Here is a 19,115-nt window from a genome sequence, read left to right on the forward strand (position 1 = left end):
TACATGTGTCATGAGATGTAAATTTAATTAAGAGGACTTAAAGGAAACTAAATTAGCTCAAATATAGCTACAAATGAGGCATAATGATGCAATATGTACATATAGCTAGCCTAAATAGCATGTTAGCATCGATTAGCTTGCAGTCATGCAGTGACCAAATATGTCTGATTAGCACTCCACACAAGTCAATAACATCAACAAAACTCACCTTTGTGCACTCATGTACAACGTTAAAAGTGTGGTGGACAAAATGAGACAGAAAAGAAGTGGCATAAAACACGTCCTAGAAAGTCGGAGAAAGTTATGCATGTAAACAGACTATACGGTGAGTTCAAGGACCGCCAAAATAAGTAGGACAAAACGGCGCTCGCCAAATACTTGAATCAGTGAAGCATGTTTAATATAAACAGTGTGATTTATAACAATTACGGAGGTTTGTGTCATGTTTGTCCTCTTACAGAAACCATACTAAAACAAAAAAATTGTTTTTTTTTTCCCCTCATCTTTTTCCATTCTTCATACATTTTTAAAAAATCTCCAGAGAGCCACTAGGGCGGCGCTAAAGAGCCGCATGCGGCTCTAGAGCCGCGGGTTGCCGACCCCTGCCCTAGCTAAAAGTAATTATTAATCCAATCCCTTCCATCTCAATAAAATGATCTTAAATGTTTAACACAGTAGCCTCACTCGCCCAACACGGGTCTTCTCCCAGTAGCTCCAACCACTTGGTTGATGACTTTATGCAATTCTTTATGAAGAGAATCTAGCTCATTAGAAAGGAGATTAAAGACACCAAGTCCCAGCTCCAGCTGGGTTCTCTAAACGCCGATACCAATGTATGCACCACAGCAAATGCTCTCCAAAATAATATGAGACAAAACAAACATGTCTACTTGACCTACTTCCGGGGAAACTCATCAAGGAGCTGTTTGTGATAGTAGGATCATCCGTGCTCACTAGGGGTGTAACGGTACGTGTGTTTGTATTGAACCGTTTCGGTACGGGGGGTTCGGTTCGGTTCGGAGGTGTACCGAACGAGTTTCCACACGAACATATTAAAGGCCTACTGAAATGAATTTTTTTTATTTAAACGGGGATAGCAGATCTATTCTATGTGTCATACTTGATCATTTCGCGATATTGCCATATTTTTGCTGAAAGGATTTAGTATAGAACAACGACGATAAAGATTGCAACTTTTGGTATCTGATAAAAAAAAGGCTTGCACCTACCGGAAGTAGCGTGACGTAGTCAGTTGAACATATACGCAAAGTTCCCTATTGTTTACAATGATGGCCGCATGAAGTGAGAGAGATTCGGACCGAGAAAGCGACAATTTCCCCATTAATTTGAGCGAGGATGAAAGATTTGTGGATGAGTAAAGTGCAAGTGAAGGACTAGTGGGGAGTTGAAGCTATTCAGATAGGGAAGATGCTGTGAGAGCCGGGGGTGACCTGATATTCAGCTGGGAATGACTACAACAGTAAATAAACACAAGACATATATATACTCTATTAGCCACAACACAACCAGGCTTATATTTAATATGCCACAAATTAATCCTGCATAAAAACACCTGCGTGTTTGTTATGCTAGCTCCTAGCTCCTCTGCTAGCTCCTAGCTCCATAGAACACACCAATACAATTCAAACACCTGATCAACACACACAATCACTCAGCCCAAAAGACCGTTTACCTAACCCAAGGTTCATAAAGCTTATATATTTTTAAAAAGTTACGTACGTGACGCGCACATACGGTCAAGTTATCGAATGTTTAGCAGCCAAGGCTGCATACTCACGGTACCTGATATTCAGCTGGGAATGACTACAACAGTAAATAAACACAAGACATATATATACTCTATTAGCCACAACACAACCAGGCTTATATTTAATATGCCACAAATTAATCCTGCATAATAACACCTGCGTGTTTGTTATGCTAGCTCCTAGCTCCTCTGCTAGCTCCTAGCTCCATAGAACACGCCAATACAATTCAAACACCCGATCAACACACACAATCACTCAGCCCAAAAGACCGTTCACCTAACCCAAGGTTCATAAAGCTTATATATTTTTAAAAAGTTACGTACGTGACGCGCACTTACGGTACGGTACGTGTTATGCTAGCTCCTAGCTCCTCTGCTAGCTCCTAGCTCCATAGAACACGCCAATACAATTCAAACACATGATCAACACACACAATCACTCAGCCCAAAAGACCGTTCACCTAACCCAAGGTTCATAAAGCTTATATATTTTAAAAAAGTTACGTACATACGCAAAAAAAAGCCAAAGCTGCATACTCACAGTAGCACGTCTGCGTCTTTGTCATCCAAATCAAAGTAATCCTGGTAAGAGTCTGTGTTGTCCCAGTTCTCTACAGGCGTCTGTGTATCCAAATCAAAAGTCCTCCTGGTTAGAGTCTCTGTTATCCGAGTTCTTCCATCTTGACTGCATCTTTCGGGAATGTAAACAAAGAAGCGCCGGCTGTGTACTGTTGTGGCTGACTACGTTCGAAAAATACGTCCATTTCGCACCGACAACTTTCTTCTTTGCTTGCTTGGCTTCCTTCTCCATAATGCAATGAACATGATTGAAACAGATTCACGAACACAGATGTCCAGAATACTGTGGAATTATGAAATGAAAACAGAGCGTTTTCGTATCGGCTTCAATGTGGAAGGCATACCCGTGTTCGTCGGGCTACGTCACGCGCATACGTCATCCTCAGAGGCGTTTCGAACCGGAAGTTTAGCGGCAAATTTAAAATGTCACTTTATAAGTTAACCCGGCCGTATTGGCATGTGTTATAATGTTAAGATTTCATCATTGATATATAAACTATCAGACTGCGTGGTCGGTAGTAGTGGGTTTCAGTAGGCCTTTAAGTAGCCGCCTAAGCTAAAGTCTTAACAAGCTGCTCCGATGTTCTGTCAGTCCTCTACCCAGCATTGTCCCACCCACACAACCATCTGATTGGTTACAAACAGAGCGGTAACAGCCAATCAGCAGTGCGTATTCAGAGCGCATGTAGTTAGCGTTTAGCAGGTAATCATCAGGCAGCGGACTCTCCCCAAATGATAATAAACACCTCCCAGTCAACTACTAGTAACATCACTATGAGCCCGTTGACCTTCTAGAAATATAAACTGCAGCTCAGCTCGCTCGCAGTCCTGGCTTGAGGTGAAGGCTAATTAGCTTTTAGCGTAACATTAGCTCATTTTGCTGTGTGTGCGTGTGTGTTACGGACAGCAAAGCCCTGTCTGTCTGTTATTTCACTTGACCTTTTTCTGTGTTGATTGAGCTGTGTTGACGCAGCAAAAAAGGACATTATGTTAAATGAAGAGTTTCTGTCTCTGATAGTTGATATAATAATGTAAGTGCATCATTAAGCCTACATGAACTCCATGGTGTTCAGGGATGAATAGTCTCTCCTATTGCTATTGTACTATTTTTTCAGCTATAGTTACATGAATCATTAGTAATGCAGCAGCCTAGTTTTGAATGGCAGGGTCCCTGCTATCACATGTTGATACAAATATAACATTTACATAATAAATCAACTACAGGCTTCCCAAATGCTGTAATAAATTAAGCATGATGAGTTGACTTGAAACTGTTTAATGTTGCACTTTTTATATGTAGAAGAAAAGTTGTGTCATTTTTAGGGATGTCCGATAATGGCTTTTTGCCGATATGCCGATATTGTCCAACTCTTTAATTACCGATACCGATATCAACCGATATATACAGTCGTGGAATTAACACATTATTATGCCTAATTTGGACAACCAGGTATGGTGAAGATAAGGTACTTTTTAAAAAAAAATGAATCAAATAAAATAATATAAATAAATTAAAAACATTTTCTTGAATAAAAAAGAAAGTAAAACAATATAAAAACAGTTACATAGAAACTAGTAATTAATGAAAATTTGTAAAATTAACTGTTAAAGGTTAGTACTATTAGTGGAGCAGCAGCACGCACAATCATGTGTGCTTACGGACTGTATCCCTTGCAGACTGTATTGATATATATTGATATATAATGTAGGAAGCAGAATATTAATAACAGAAAGAAACAACCCTTTTGTGTGAATGAGTGTGAATGGGGGAGGGAGGTTTTTTGGGTTGGTGCACTAATTGTAAGTGTATCTTGTGTTTTTTATGTGGATTTAATAAAAAAATAATTTAAAAAACGATACTGATAATAAAAAAAAACGATACCGATAATTTCCGATATTACATTTTAACGCATTTATCTTTATTTATCTCTTGTCGTTTTATTTAATCTGAGCAACAACTTGAGGCAGTTTAATGTTGATTAACGTGGGCAGAATTATTATTATAGTGTTCCCAATGTTAAAAGGATAAAGCCATTGTTTACAAATTTGGTAAATAAATAACCAAAACATTTATATTTTGTTGTTTTCTTACTGTACCGAAAATGAACCGAACCGTGACCTCTAACCGAGGTACGTACCGAACCCAAATTTTCGGTACGTGGACTGCCCGGCGGCCGGGCAGGCCATCGCTAATGTTACCCGGCGGCCGGGCAGGCCGCTTTTCCACTTATTACAGATAACTCATTAAGGATTGAGCTCTTTGTAGTTTTACATTTAATCAGGTGGTGTTTTCTGCCGAGGCATTCACTGATGTCTTCAACAATTTCTCAAACCAGTTAGTCTGAATGATCAAACACTTTTCTCAATTCAACATGTTACCACTTCAACCAGGGCCGGCCCATGGCATAGGCCGTATAGGCAAATGCTAAGGACGCCGTCCATGAGGGGGCGCCACGCCAGTGCCACAAATGTTGGAGGAAAAAAAAAAAAAAAAGTTGGTACTATTATTTCTAAATACATAAAATAATCCCACGTTAATTAAAATGCAAAGTAAAGCCTATTTAATAGAAATATTATTTGTTACAACATTACGCCCCCCCTCCCCCGGCACGGTGCGCCCCCTCCCTTCCCATATCATGACTCTTTTTGGACGTCACCACATCAAAAAAATCAACACAAGATGTCGAAACGGCCAAAACTGTCAGGTGCCCAGGGAAGAAAAGAAGAGGAGAAACGAGAAAAAGACAGAGGTAGCAGGTAGGTAACGTTAGCCTACATTAAATTATTTGTCTGTTACAGAATGTGATAGTATCCTGGCTTTTTAGCATTAAGCTAATGTTACATGATTCGGCAATTGCTAATCAATAAATAGCTAGTTCTGTTTTAACGTCGGGTTAATATTGTGGAGGGGGCTAAATTGTTATGGATAATAATAATGTAACGTTAGGTAATTACAGTACTCCCTGGTGTACAGTCATTTGTAAGTCATTCTAGTTAATGCAATATTAAAAAGCACAAATAGAGAACTCTGTAGGATCCCCTTTTTTTGTAATATAGTTGTTAAAGTCATACTGGTTTGATATCTTGTTTTGTGCAGTGCCTTATTTATATTGTATTTTTAATTTATTTTATGCAACTTGTTGACACGTTTTATTTTGTGTTTATGTATGTAAAAAATATTGTATTTCATATATTCATTTTGTATTTTTTGTATTCATTTATTTATCCATATATTTTTTTATCTTAACTATTCTGATTGTTAATTTGCTTTCTTTAAGTAAAAAAAAAGGTCAAAGACAAAGCTATTCGGTTTCTTGTGAGTATATACACTTCACTGCCGATGTGGGGGGGGGGGCGCCACCTAAAAACTTGCCTAGGGCGCCAGATTGGTTAGGGCCGGGCCTGACTTCAACATTTCTCCACCGATTTTAATAATTTCAACACCAACAATTTCAACTCATTCAGACCTTTAAAGTTTGTTTTTTTACCAATTTCAAAAAAAATTCTCGCTTTACCCGAAATTCCCAAATTTTGGGGAAATTCCTATAGAAATCAATGGGACATTCTTCAAAGTTCCACAATTCCCACATTTGTCATCTGATTCCAACTGTTCCAACTTCAAACTATTCAGCCTGTTCAGGAATTGTGTGCTCGACTTCCACAATGCTAAACAAATTCCAGGATTTCAGTTAATCTTCAGCATTGGAGCATTCACACGCAATTCCTTCAGGAATTGCCTTATCTAGTTTTAAACAGCTATTAAGGTACAACGCAATCGGCGCCCACGTTAACTACCGAACCGTAACTTAAAAGGGTTGGCTGAACTGCTATTAAGGCATGACGCAATCGCAGCTCATGTTAACTATATCAATCAATCAATCAATCAATCAATGTTTATTTATATAGCCCTATATATATATATATATATATATATATATATATATATATATATATATATATATATATATATATATATATATATATATATATATATATATACACACTACCATTCAAAAGTTTGGGGTCACATTGAAATGTCCTTATTTTTGAAGGAAAAGCACTGTACTTTTCAATGAAGATAACTTTAAACTAGTCTTAACTTGAAAGAAATACACTCTATACATTGCTAATGTGCTAAATGACTATTCTAGCTGCAAATGTCTGCTTTTTGGTGCAATATCTACATAGGTGTATAGAGGCCCATTTCCAGCAACTATCACTCCAGTGTTCTAATGGTACAATGTGTTTGCTCATTGGCTCAGAAGGCTAATTGATGATTAGAAAACCCTTGTGCAATCATGTTCACACATCTGAAAACACTTTAGCTCGTTACAGAAGCTACAAAACTGACCTTCCTTTGAGCAGATTGAGTTTCTGGAGCATCACATTTGTGGGGTTAATTAAACACTCAAAATGGCCAGAAAAAGAGAACTTTCATCTGAAACTCGACAGTCTATTCTTGTTCTTAGAAATGAAGGCTATTCCACAAAATTGTTTGGGTGACCCCAAACTTTTGAACGGTAGTGTATATATATACCGTATATTACCAAATAGACGCCCTTGTGCAAATAGACGCCCTTGTCCTAATAGTCGCCCGGGGTCTGAGCCCATTTTGTGAATTAACAGCCTCTTCCTAATAAACGCCTATGTCCAAATAGCCGCCCATGGGCTGTTATTTGCATAATTTAGATTAAAATCATATTGATTTAATTTTCATTAAACCCAATTTATAAGCTAAAAGGAAAAGCAAAGGTGCAATAATTCTGGTCATTACGGTAACAGCAGACGTCACGTGGGGATTCTGGGTAATCAACATATTGCAATGGGTCACCGCATATAGCGTAACACACAACAAACCCACGAGGAAAAGTTTCAACATGGCAAGCAACAGTAGCAGTGAGTTGAATGAACAGGATACCGGTACACCACAACTGATGGACGGGAATACTTTAAGGGGGAAGAAGAGAACGTTTGACTTGACTTAAAGTTCAAGCTAGCGATTGTGAAGTATGCGGAGCAGAATTCTGGTTTGGCAGCGGCCAGGCAGTTTAACGTTGACCCAAAACGTGTACGAGAATGGAAACAAAAAAAGGGAGAACTACTATCTCAGTCGGCAATCGATGGAAAACGCCCCCCCCTGCTATTTTTGGCTTCACGCTATTGTAAGTAATGCACATGACCTGCTAACACTCTACTTCTATTCTTCATTGTCGAGCGTCCCATTGGCTAGACTTGTGGCCCCGCCCATTCTTCTGTTGCTGTTGCTTTTGGGGGAGTGCACTATCCACTTTAGCCGCTTGATGGCAGTAGAGCTTAACATGTGCTATGTGGCAATTACAGGCAAGCATCATATCAATCCCTTCTCTACTGTATGAAATTATACAGTAAACATATTGCTAGCCTCTTCCTGCTCCGTCACTGATAAATATGTCACATTTTCCCCGGGTTTTCACTTTGTCCCCCGTGGCACGTAGCGGTATCGCTCATAAACAGTCAGGAACATGGCCGGCCCGTGGCATAGGCCGTATAGGCAAATGCTAAGGGCGCCATCCATCAGGGGGCGCCACGCCAGTGCCACAAATGTTGGAGAAAAAAAAAAAAAAAAAAAAAAAAGTTGGTACTATTATTTTTAAATACAAAAAATAATCCCACGTTAATTAAAATGCAAAGTAAAGCCTATTTAATAGAATAGAAATATTATTTGTTACATTACGCCCCCCCCCCCCCCTCCCCCCGCATGGTGCGCCACCTCCCTTCCCGTATCATGACTCTTTTTTGACGTCACCGCATCAAAAAATCAACACAAGATGTCAAAACGGCCAAAACTGTCAGGTGCCCAGGGAAGAAAAAAGAGAAAAGAAGAGGAGAAACGAGAAAAAGACAGAGGTAGCAGGTAGGTAACGTTAGCCTACATGAAATTATTTGTCTGTTACAGAATGTGATAGTAACCTGGCTTTTTAGCATTAAGCTAATGTTTCATGATTCGGCAATTGCTAATCAATAAATAGCTAGTTCTGTTTTAACGTCGGGTTAATATTGTAGAGGGGGCTAAATTGTTATGGAAAATAATAATGTAACGTTAGGTAATTACAGTACTCCCACCTTACATTCCTCAGGGACATTTGTTTTAGATCTTTTAAGCAGGTGTTTTTTGTTTACATTGTTATTGCCTTCTGGTTAGCTAATGTTTGCCCTGCAGGTAATAGTCACTTTTCCACCCCTTTATATATTAGGTATAGTTGTAAGCCTAGTTGTTAAAGTGCACATCATTAATGTTAATTAAGCAATATCACATGAGAGGGAATGCTGTTTTTTTTATTTGAGCACTGCTGTGATTCGGTTAAAGATAATCATAACATAACATTCTCATATAATATGTTAATTTGCTTTCTTTAAGTAAAAAAAAAGGTCAACAAAATTCTGCCTAAGGACCCAATTTAGTTAGCCATAGGTGGCCCTGGGTTAAACTCCTTTAAACTGTACTTAGTTTAGTGGACTTTTTGCAATTACATTTTGTGACTATTCTTCTTCGTCTATTCGTGTAACAATCTGAAAACATGCAGAAAATGCTTGCAGGCTTCTAGTTTAGTCAGCCAAAGTTAGCAGTTATTCCTTTTTTGAAGAGTGCGTAAAACTCTCTTTCATATTTTTATGCATCTTTTCTATATTTCTACAGCGGCGGGCCGTGCGTCTCCCACCTAGGCCTTCAGTGATGTCCTACTTAGTCCGACTTCACCTCTCAAAATACCGTAAATGACGTCACCACATGGAGATACTATACAGCAGGGGTCACCAACGCGGTGCCCGCGGGCACCAGGTAGCCCGTAAGGACCAGATGAGTAGCCCGCTGGCCTGTTCTAAAAATAGCTCAAATAGCAGCACTTACCAGTGAGCTGCCTCTATTTTTTAAATGTTATTTATTTACTAGCAAGCTGGTCTCGCTTTGCCCGACATTTTTAATTCTAAGAGAGACAAAACTCAAATAGAATTTGAAAATCCAAGAAAATATTTTAAAGACTTGGTCTTTTATTTGTCTTCACTTGTTTAAATAAATTCATTAATTGTTTTACTTTGCTTCTTATAACTTTCAAAACGACAAATACAACCTTAAAAATGATTTTAGGATTTTTAAACACATATACCTTTTTACCTTTTAAATTCCTTCCTCTTCTTTCCTGACAATTTAAATCAATGTTCAAGTAAATGTATTTTTTTTATTGTACAGAATAATAAATAAATTGTAATTTAATTCTTCATTTTAGCTTCTGTTTTTTCGACGAAGAATATTTGTGAAATATTTCTTCAAACTTATTATGATTAAAATTCAAAAATATTATTCTGGCAAATCTAGAAAATCTGTAGAATCAAATTTAAATCTTATTTCAAAGTCTTTTGAATTTATTTTAAAATGTTTGTTCTGGAAAATCTAGAAGAAATAATGATTTGTCTTTGTTAGAAATATAGCTTGGTCCAATTTGTTATATATTCTAACAAAGTGTAGATTGGATTTTAACCTATTTAAAACATGTCATCAAAATTCTAAAATTAATCTTAATCAGGAAAAATTACTAATGATGTTCCATAAATTATTTTTTTAAGTTTTTGTCCTCTTTTTTTCGGTTGAATTTAGAATTTTAAAGATTCGAAATTGAAGATAAACTATGTTTCAAAATGTAATTGTCATTTTTTTCCTGTTTTCTCCTCTTTTAAACCGTTCAATTAAGTGTAAATATCATTAATTATTAATAATAACATAGAGTTAAAGGTAAATTGAGCATATTGGCTATTTCTGGCAATTTATTTAAGTGTGTATCAAACTGGTAGCCCTTCGCATTCATCAGTACCCAAGAAGTAGCTCTTGCTTTCAAAAAGGTTGGTGACCCCTGCTATACAGAAACACACTTGCACACCACTGTGCATTGAACCCCTTCAACAGCGTGCAAAAGGCTCTATTTTCCGGCGCATTTAACATTCAATAAACCCGCTTCAGCAATCAAAACATATCTTATGTGGTACTGTGAAAATTCAAATAATGGTAACACTTTAGTATGGGGAACATATTCACCATTAATTAGTTGCTTATTAAAGTAACAAAGACTTAATTTAGAGTTATTTGGACACTAGGGGAACATATAAGGGTTAGGGTTACTAATGAGGGATGACTCTTAGTTAATGGCTTACTGCTTGTATAATAAGGCCGTGCAGAATAAGGCATTGGATACTCACTTGGGACTCCCAAGTGAGTATCCAATCACAGCGTTAGGCCAGCCAGAAGGTCTTACTGACAACAACTTGTGATCTGATTGGCTATTGCAATTATCTATCAACTGTATGTGTCCGTTCACTTACAGTGCACAGACATTGTTGATTCTGAAGGCAGATTTGGTACAGCATGGCGACATAAGCTAGCTGAACTCTGATTGGATACGAGCTCTAAACTAAAAAACAACAGCACTGGAAGGAGCATAATATGACATGAGAAGAATACGAGTACTTTATTTTATATATATTTAGAGAAAGGAAATTAAAAATGACTTGTATCTTTAATTATGATTTGTGGTTATGTCAGGCCAGCAGAGAAGGCCACACCACTGCATTTCTACAATGATGTAAGTACCACTTTTTGATGGGGGATGTTCTGATATATGTGACCTGTGCCGGCAAAATGAGTCACAATGAGGAAATTTTAAAAACTGAATTATTGTTATTTACACATTCTCCATCTAAAGACCTTCAAAATGATATATGCATGGTCGCTAAATAGTCATTTATGTCTCTCAAACAAGCAGTGTAATATGGGCTAAATTCTATTTATTTTAGTTTTACTAGGGCTTCAGTTTGGAAAATCTTCCATTTTGACAAATATTTAGCGGCCTAAACTTCTTTCTTTCTTTAGTTTATTTGGAACATGAACACACTTACTGTGACGACCGGGTCGCATCGTGATGCGGGGTTTGTTCTCCCAGGATCGCAGACGGGCTTCGGACACAGCGTGCAGGTAGGAAATTATTTATTTAAGGAATAAATCAGACAGAACAAAGAAAAACGAGCTCATAGCACTTAAGGCAACAACTAAATGGGCTAGCGTGGGAGCTAGCAAGCAAAATAGCCTAGCGTGGAAGCTAGCAGGCATACAGGACTGTCTCAGAAAATTTGAATATTGTGATAAAGTCCTTTATTTTCTGTAATGCAACTAAAAACATGAAAATGTCATACATTCTGGATTCATTACACATCAACTGAAATATTGCAAGCCTTTTATTATTTGAATATTGCTGATTATGGCATACAGTTTAAGAAAACTCAAAAATCCCATCTCAAAAAATTTGAATATTTCCTCAGACCAAGTAAAAAAAAAAAGATTTATAACAGCAAAACAAAATGAAACATTTGAAAATGTCAATGAATGCACTCGGTACTTGGTTGGGAATCCTTTTGCACGGATTACTGCATCAATGCGGCGTGGCATGGAGGCAATCAGCCTGTGGCATTGCTGAGGTGTTATGGATGCTTCAATGGCCGCCTTTAGCTCATTTGCATTATTGGGTCTGGTCAGGGCCGGCCCGTGGCATAGGCCGTATAGGTAAATGCTAAGGGCGCCGTCCATCAGGGGGCGCCACGCCAGTGCCACAAATGTTGGAGGAAAAAAAAAAAAAAAGTTGGTACTATTATTTCTAAATACAAAAAATAATCCCACGTTAATTAAAATGCAAAGTAAAGCCTATTTAATAGAAATATTATTTGTTACAACATTACGCCCCCGCTCCCCCGGCACGGTGCGCCCCCTCCCTTCCCGTATCATGACTCTTTTTGGACGTCACCACATCAAAAAATCAACACAAGATGTCAAAACGGCCAAAACTGTCAGGTGCCCAGGGAAGAAAAAAGAGAAAAGAAGAGGAGAAACGAGAAAAAGACAAAGGTAGCAGGTAGGTAACGTTAGCCTACATGAAATTATTTGTCTGTTACAGAATGTGATAGTAACCTGGCTTTTTAGCATTAAGCTAATGTTACATGATTCGGCAATTGCTAATCAATAAATAGCTAGTTCTGTTTTAACGTCGGGTTAATATTGTGGAGGGGGCTAAATTGTTATGGAAAATAATAATGTAACGTTAGGTAATTACAGTACTCCCACCTTACATTCCTCAGGGACATTTGTATTAGATCTTTTAAGCAGGTGTTTTCTGTTGACATTGTTATTGCCTTCTGGTTAGCTAATGTTTGCCCTGCAGGTAATAATCACCTTTCCACCCCTTTATATATTAGGTATAGTTGTAAGCCTAGTTGTTAAAGTGCACATCATTAATGTTAATTAAGCAATATCACATGAGAGGGAATGCTGTTTTTATAATTTGAGCACTGCTGTGATTTGGTTAAAGATAATCATAACATAACATTCTCATATAATATGTTAATTTGCTTTCTTTAAGTAAAAAAAAAGGTCAAAGACAAAGCTATTCGGTTTCTTGTGAGTGTATACACTTCACTGCCGATGTGGGGGGGCGCCACCTAAAATCTTGCCTAGGGCGCCAGATTGGTTAGGGCCAGGCCTGGGTCTGGTGTCTTTCAGCTTCTTCTTCACAATACCCCACACATTCTCTATGGCAGGGGTCACCAACCTTTTTGAAAGCAAGAGCTACTTCTTGGGTAGTGATTAATGCGAAGGGCTACCAGTTTGATACACACTTAAATAAATTGCCAGAAATAGCCAACACAAAATTGGCCCTAGTGTGTGAATGTGAGTGTGAATGTTGTCTGTCTATCTATTTGTGTTGGCCCTGCGATGAGGTGGCGACTTGTCCAGGGTGTACTCCGCCTTCCGCCCGATTGTAGCTGAGATAGGCTCCAGCGCCCCCCGCGACCCCGGAGGGAATAAGCGGTAGAAAATGGATGGATGGATAGCCAATTTGCTCAATTTACCTTTAACTCTATGTTATTATTAATAATTAATGATATTTACACTTAATTGAACGGTTTAAAAGAGGAGAAAACATGAAACGTAGTTTATCTTCAATTTCGACTCTTTAAAATTCAAAATTCAACCAAAAAAAAGAAGAGAAAAACTAGCTAATTTGAATCTTTTTGAAAAAATTAAAAAAATAATTTATGGAACATCATTAGTAATTTTTCCTGATTAAGATTAATTTTAGAATTTTGATGACATGTTTTTAATAGGTTAAAATCCAATCTACACTTTGTTAGAATATATAACAAATTGGACCAAGCTATATTTCTAACAAAGACAAATCATTATTTCTTCTAGATTTTCCAGAACAAAAATTTTAAAATAAATTCAAAAGACTTTGAAATAAGATTTAAATTTGATTCTACAGATTTTCTAGATTTGCCAGAATTTTTTTTTTGAATTTTAATCATAATAAGTTTGAAGAAATATTTCACAAATATTCTTCATCGAAAAAACAGAAGCTAAAATGAAGAATTAAATTAAAATTGATTTATTATTCTTTACAATAAATACAAATTTTTTACTTGAACATTGATTTAAATTGTCAGGAAAGAAGAGGAAGGAATTTAAAAGGTAAAAAGGTATATGTGTTTAAAAATCCTAAAATCATTTTTAAGGTTGTATTTTTTTTCTAAAATTGTCTTTCTGAAAGTTATAAGAAGCAAAGTAAAAAAATGAATGAATTTATTTAAACAAGTGAAGACCAAGTCTTTAAAATATTTTCTTGGATTTTCAAATTCTATTTGAGTTTTGTCTCTCTTAGAATTAAAAATGTCGAGCAAAGCGAGACCAGCTTGCTAGTAAATAAATACAATTTAAAAAACAGAGGCAGCTCACTGGTAAGTGCTGCTATTTGAGCTATTTTTAGAACAGGCCTGCGGGCTACTCATCTGGTCCTTACGGGCTACCTGGTGCCCGCGGGCACCACGTTGGTGACCCCTGCTCTATGGGGTTCAGGTCAGGGGAGTTGGCAGGCCAATCGAGGACAGTAATGCCATGGTCGGTACACCAGTTACTGGTGGTTTTGGCACTGTGGGCAGGTGACAGATCATGCTGGAAAATGAAATCATCATCTCCATAGAACTCCATTTGTTTTTACGGCTTTTACCGAACCCTGCAATATGTGTAGTATATTGAATTTTTGCATCTGTGATTAGTGTTGTGTCGTTCGCGAACGATTCGTTCAAAAGAACGAATCTTTTGAGTGAACGTACTGAACCGAATCACTTCATGAACTGATTCGTTCCTTTCTCAGGTCAGTTGAGCTCAGCCGCGACCATGCCGGTATGAGTGGAACTGGCGCATTCTGTGACTCACTGAACCCTCGACGTCGGCGAACGACGCAGCCAATGAGAGGGCGGGGGGAGGGACTGAGCGAACGATTCGTTCACCGCGGATTAACGACATGAATCACTCAGTGAACGACAACGCTCTCGCTCTCTGCTCTGCGGGGGCGGGGGTAAAGTGTAGGGCAGGCTGTTTTGAGAAGATTTAAAATAAAAATAATAACTAATGTATGTACACATACATAGGCTATTATTTACACAGTTAATGTAACAAAAATAAATTTCTCCTTGGGGATCAATTCTGATTCATATTATTATTATTATTATTATTATTATTATTATTATTATTATTATCCATTCTACTGCAACTGTTGTTGATGTTGTTTAGTAGCTATCATCATCATTATAATAATGCTGATTTGCAATTAAGCTGTACTGCTGCTGCAGAAGTGATTCGGTTCACGTACTGAACTGCGGCCACAGTGTGGCGCTGTGTCAGTCACTGATTCTAGTGATTCGTACAGTCAAAAGAACTGCAGAAGTGATTCGGTTCACGTACTGAACTGCGGCCACAGTGTGGCGCTGTGTCAGTCACTGCTTCTAGTGATTCAGTACAGTCAAAAGAACTGCAGAAGTGATTCGGTTCACGTACTGAACTGCGGCCACAGTGTGGCGCTGTGTCAGTCACTGCTTCTAGTGATTCAGTACAGTCAAAAGAACTGCAGAAGTGATTCGGTTCACGTACTGAACTGCGGCCACAGTGTGGCGCTGTGTCAGTCACTGATTCTAGTGATTCGTACAGTCAAAAGAACTGCAGAAGTGATTCGGTTCACGTCCTGAACTGCGGCCACAGTGTGGCGCTGTGTCAGTCACTGATTCTAGTGATTCGTACAGTCAAAAGAACTGCAGAAGTGATTCGGTTCACGTACTGAACTGCGGCCACAGTGTGGCGCTGTGTCAGTCACTGATTCTAGTGATTCGTACAGTCAAAAGAACTGCAGAAGTGATTCGGTTCACATACTGAACTGCGGCCACAGTGTGGCGCTGTGTCAGTCACTGATTCTAGTGATTCGTACAGTCAAAAGAACTGCAGAAGTGATTCGGTTCACGTACTGAACTGCGGCCACAGTGTGGCGCTGTGTCAGTCACTGATTCTAGTGATTCGTACAGTCAAAAGAACTGCAGAAGTGATTCGGTTCACGTACTGAACTGCGGCCACAGTGTGGCGCTGTGTCAGTCACTGATTCTAGTGATTCGTACAGTCAAAAGAACTGCAGAAGTGATTCGGTTCACGTACTGAACTGCGGCCACAGTGTGGCGCTGTGTCAGTCACTGATGCTAGTGATTCAGTACAGTCAAAAGAACTGCAGAAGTGATTCGGTTCACGTACTGAACTGCGGCCACAGTGTGGCGCTGTGTCAGTCACTGATGCTAGTGATTCAGTACAGTCAAAAGAACTGCAGAAGTGATGCGGTTCACGTACTGAACTGCGGCCACAGTGTGGCGCTGTGTCAGTCACTGATGCTAGTGATTCAGTACAGTCAAAAGAACTGCAGAAGTGATTCGGTTCACGTCCTGAACTGCGGCCACAGTGTGGCGCTGTGTCAGTCACTGATTCTAGTGATTCGTACAGTCAAAAGAACTGCAGAAGTGATTCGGTTCACGTACTGAACTGCGGCCACAGTGTGGCGCTGTGTCAGTCACTGATGCTAGTGATTCAGTACAGTCAAAAGAACTGCAGAAGTGATTCGGTTCACGTCCTGAACTGCGGCCACAGTGTGGCGCTGTGTCAGTCACTGATTCTAGTGATTCGTACAGTCAAAAGAACTGCAGAATTGATTCGGTTCACGTACTGAACTGCGGCCACAGTGTGGCGCTGTGTCAGTCACTGATTCTAGTGATTCGTACAGTCAAAAGAACTGCAGAAGTGATTCGGTTCACGTCCTGAACTGCGGCCACAGTGTGGCGCTGTGTCAGTCACTGATTCTAGTGATTCGTACAGTCAAAAGAACTGCAGAAGTGATTCGGTTCACGTACTGAACTGCGGCCACAGTGTGGCGCTGTGTCAGTCACTGATGCTAGTGATTCAGTACAGTCAAAAGAACTGCAGAAGTGATGCGGTTCACGTACTGAACTGCGGCCACAGTGTGGCGCTGTGTCAGTCACTGATTCTAGTGATTCGTACAGTCAAAAGAACTGCAGAAGTGATTCGGTTCACGTACTGAACTGCGGCCACAGTGTGGCGCTGTGTCAGTCACTGATTCTAGTGATTCGTACAGTCAAAAGAACTGCAGAAGTGATTCGGTTCACGTACTGAACTGCGGCCACAGTGTGGCGCTGTGTCAGTCACTGCTTCTAGTGATTCAGTACAGTCAAAAGAACTGCAGAAGTGATTCGGTTCACGTACTGAACTGCGGCCACAGTGTGGCGCTGTGTCAGTCACTGCTTCTAGTGATTCAGTACAGTCAAAAGAACTGCAGAAGTGATTCGGTTCACGTCCTGAACTGCGGCCACAGTGTGGCGCTGTGTCAGTCACTGATTCTAGTGATTCGTACAGTCAAAAGAACTGCAGAAGTGATTCGGTTCACGTACTGAACTGCGGCCACAGTGTGGCGCTGTGTCAGTCACTGCTTCTAGTGATTCGTACAGTCAAAAGAACTGCAGAAGTGATTCGGTTCACGTCCTGAACTGCGGCCACAGTGTGGCGCTGTGTCAGTCACTGATTCTAGTGATTCGTACAGTCAAAAGAACTGCAGAAGTGATTCGGTTCACGTCCTGAACTGCGGCCACAGTGTGGCGCTGTGTCAGTCACTGATTCTAGTGATTCGTACAGTCAAAAGAACTGCAGAAGTGATTCGGTTCACGTACTGAACTGCGGCCACAGTGTGGCGCTGTGTCAGTCACTGATTCTAGTGATTCAGTACAGTCAAAAGAACTGCAGAAGTGATTCGGTTCACGTACTGAACTGCGGCCACAGTGTGGCGCTGTGTCAGTCACTGATTCTAGTGATTCGTACAGTCAAAAGAACTGCAGAAGTGATTCGGTTCACGTACTGAACTGCGGCCACAGTGTGGCGCTGTGTCAGTCACTGATTCTAGTGATTCGTACAGTCAAAAGAACTGCAGAAGTGATTCGGTTCACGTACTGAACTGCGGCCACAGTGTGGCGCTGTGTCAGTCACTGATGCTAGTGATTCAGTACAGTCAAAAGAACTGCAGAAGTGATTCGGTTCACGTACTGAACTGCGGCCACAGTGTGGCGCTGTGTCAGTCACTGATTCTAGTGATTCGTACAGTCAAAAGAACTGCAGAAGTGATTCGGTTCACGTACTGAACTGCGGCCACAGTGTGGCGCTGTGTCAGTCACTGATTCTAGTGATTCGTACAGTCAAAAGAACTGCAGAAGTGATTCGGTTCACGTACTGAACTGCGGCCACAGTGTGGCGCTGTGTCAGTCACTGCTTCTAGTGATTCAGTACAGTCAAAAGAACTGCAGAAGTGATTCGGTTCACGTACTGAACTGCGGCCACAGTGTGGCGCTGTGTCAGTCACTGATTCTAGTGATTCGTACAGTCAAAAGAACTGCAGAAGTGATTCGGTTCACGTACTGAACTGCGGCCACAGTGTGGCGCTGTGTCAGTCACTGCTTCTAGTGATTCAGTACAGTCAAAAGAACTGCAGAAGTGATTCGGTTCACGTCCTGAACTGCGGCCACAGTGTGGCGCTGTGTCAGTCACTGATTCTAGTGATTCGTACAGTCAAAAGAACTGCAGAAGTGATTCAGTTCACGTACTGAACTGCGGCCACAGTGTGGCGCTGTGTCAGTCACTGATTCTAGTGATTCGTACAGTCAAAAGAACTGCAGAAGTGATTCGGTTCACGTACTGAACTGCGGCCACAGTGTGGCGCTGTGTCAGTCACTGATGCTAGTGATTCAGTACAGTCAAAAGAACTGCAGAAGTGATTCGGTTCACGTACTGAACTGCGGCCACAGTGTGGCGCTGTGTCAGTCACTGATTCTAGTGATTCAGTACAGTCAAAAGAACTGCAGAAGTGATTCGGTTCACGTCCTGAACTGCGGCCACAGTGTGGCGCTGTGTCAGTCACTGATTCTAGTGATTCGTACAGTCAAAAGAACTGCAGAAGTGATTCGGTTCACGTCCTGAACTGCGGCCACAGTGTGGCGCTGTGTCAGTCACTGATTCTAGTGATTCGTACAGTCAAAAGAACTGCAGAAGTGATTCGGTTCACGTACTGAACTGCGGCCACAGTGTGGCGCTGTGTCAGTCACTGATTCTAGTGATTCATACAGTCAAAAGAACTGCAGAAGTGATTCGGTTCACGTACTGAACTGCGGCCACAGTGTGGCGCTGTGTCAGTCACTGCTTCTAGTGATTCAGTACAGTCAAAAGAACTGCAGAAGTGATTCGGTTCACGTACTGAACTGCGGCCACAGTGTGGCGCTGTGTCAGTCACTGATTCTAGTGATTCGTACAGTCAAAAGAACTGCAGAA

Source organism: Entelurus aequoreus, linkage group LG22 (assembly GCF_033978785.1).
Source record: "Entelurus aequoreus isolate RoL-2023_Sb linkage group LG22, RoL_Eaeq_v1.1, whole genome shotgun sequence".
NCBI lineage: Eukaryota > Metazoa > Chordata > Actinopteri > Syngnathiformes > Syngnathidae > Entelurus > Entelurus aequoreus.